We start from the raw sequence: 2,550 nt of genomic DNA, 5'->3' as shown, positions 1-2,550 counted from the left end.
TGGAGGGCAGGCACAGGAGGGGAAGGCTGTCTGGGAGGTGGATTGGTTCGGTGACTGGGGTAATCGGGATGGGTGTGCTGGAGACAATGAGGTTGGCACAGGGCTATTGTACATAGGGTCGCTATAAGTCACAAGGGACTCGACAGCACATAACAACAACAACAATTTATCATCTATCTATCTATCTATCTATCTATCTATCTATCTATCTATCTATCTACACATTCCACAATCTACACTCTTGGCACTAGCAATCAGGAAACTAAGAGACAAATTGCACTAGGATGGGAAAGTCTGCTGTTGCTGTCAGAGACTTCTCTAGAGTACAATATCTAGAGCAACAATATCAGTCTGGAGACTAAAGTGCACCTGATCCAGGCCATGATTTTTGCAGCTACTTGCCATGAATCCAAGAGCTGGACAATAACTAAGGATGGTAGAAGAAGGATTGATGCCTTGGAGCTGTGGTGCTGGAGAAAAGTGTTGAACATACTGTGTACTGCAGGAGAAAAAACAAGTCTGCCCTAGAGAGGGTGAAACCCGGCTGCTCCCTAAGGCAAGGATTTTGTGGGAGAGGGAGAGAGTGTGAGAGAGCACGCCCTTGTATTTAAAAGTTGGTCAGGTCCGAGGTTCTAGTGTTATGTTATATTGGAGGAACTTTCTTCTGAATTGTGTAGCACTCTTCTGTCAATATACTACTGAAATAATCTAGGTTTGCTGTGATGCTGAACCTTGTGCCTTTGGGGGTATCAAATGCCGTAACAGTTACCCATGATGGACAGTGTTTGGTGGAGCTCTCAGTTTAAGGCAGGTTTGGAAGCAGGAGTGGCATCCACTTCCTAAACCACATGCCTCTGGAAACTGTAGACTTGGAGAAACAATAGCTATAAAAAGGCATCCAGCCTTTTTTCATTGTGCCACTCTAAGTTGTGCTCAATTTGATAGCAATTAACAACAAGAACAACAGTATTATATGCATGTACTTAAATGTATTTATTTAACTATCTGTTGATGGGCACAGAGGTGATTTTTATCTTTTTGCTATTGTGAATAATGCTGCAATGCATATAGGTGTGTCGATGTCTATTTGTTCCATGGCCCCTTGAGCTATAGAATATACACCTAGGAGTGAGATTGCTGGGTCTTAAAGTATTTTGATTTATAATATTTTGAGGAAGCACCATACTTTTTTCCATAGTGGTTGTACTAATTTTACAATCCCACCAACAGTATATAAATCTCTAACTTCCTCTTCGTCTTACCAGCATGTGTTTCTTGGTTTTATTTGTTTTAATTAGTGTCATCCCCTCCTCCCCCAAGGTGAATGGCATCTCCTTGTAGTTTTGACTTGCATCCCTCTAATAGCGAGTGATCCTGAACATGTATTTATGTGTTTGTTGCCCATCTGAATGTCTTCTTTGTGTAGTGTCTGGTTTTATTCTTTGCCCTTGTTTGATCAGACCTTTCTCTTTTTCATATAATATTGAATTGAAAATTCAGTTGAATCATTTTAAATACATGATGTTACTGAGATTTGATTGAGATTGTACTATACCTATAAATCACTTTGACTAATATTGACAATTTTCTGATTTGGGGTGTGCTTAATACTGTCGGTCTGTCGTTTTTTCTTATTCCTTTGTTCCCTCTGAACTTCCTCCTCAGTAAATACATGCATTTTGATCTTTTATAGAGGCTAGTTTTAAGGAGTCATTCTTTCTTAGTTTATTGAGTACCTGTAGTCTATCTGTTGTTTGGTGGGAAGTTAAGTCATGAGAGCATTTCCGTTCCAGGCTTAAAGAGTAACTGAGGGCCGGATCCATTAAATTCTAAAAGATCAGTAAATACGATGTTTTTTTTGTTTGCTTCACATTTTACACCCCCTCTATTGAGGATGAGTTTAAGTCTGATGTACTGAGTACTGGTGGGAGAAGGCTGCCCATCTTTCTCCCATGAAACAGCTAGTGGGTTCAAACCACTTACCTTTGGGTTGGAAGCAAGACTCCTTACCACTAAGCCCCCAAGGAATCAATGTAATACCAATTTCCATGTTTCAACTATGTTTCAACTATGTTTCAACTATGTTTCAACTATGTTTCAACTAATAGACTCAGCCCTGGGTGTGCTTACCCATTTATGGCAGGAAATAGGCCCTAACTGGCCTACAGACTGCAAGTGATTCATGTTTGACTTCATTCCCAAGAAAGATCATCCAACAGAACATGGAAATTATCAAACAATCATTAATACTCCATGCAGAAATACCTAGAAAAGTATATTGATAAAGAACTACCAAAGTACAGACTGGTTTTAGAAGAGGTCATGGCACCAGGGATATTATTGATTATGTCAGATGTATACTAACTGAAATCACAGAATATCAGAAGAATGTCTATTGTGATTAATTGATTATGCAAAAAGAATTTTACTGTGGGTCATCGGAAATTATGGCCAGAATTGAGAAGGCTGGGAATCCCAGAACACTTAATTGTGCTCATATGGAATCTATAGCTAAATCCAGAAGCTATTGGTAGCATCAGGATGGGTGGC

This window comes from Elephantulus edwardii, unplaced genomic scaffold (assembly GCF_000299155.1).
Source record: "Elephantulus edwardii isolate Elephantulus edwardi_28Jun2011 unplaced genomic scaffold, EleEdw1.0 scaffold00329, whole genome shotgun sequence".
Taxonomy (NCBI): Eukaryota; Metazoa; Chordata; class Mammalia; order Macroscelidea; family Macroscelididae; genus Elephantulus; species Elephantulus edwardii.
Note: the sequence above shows the minus strand (reverse complement) of the source record.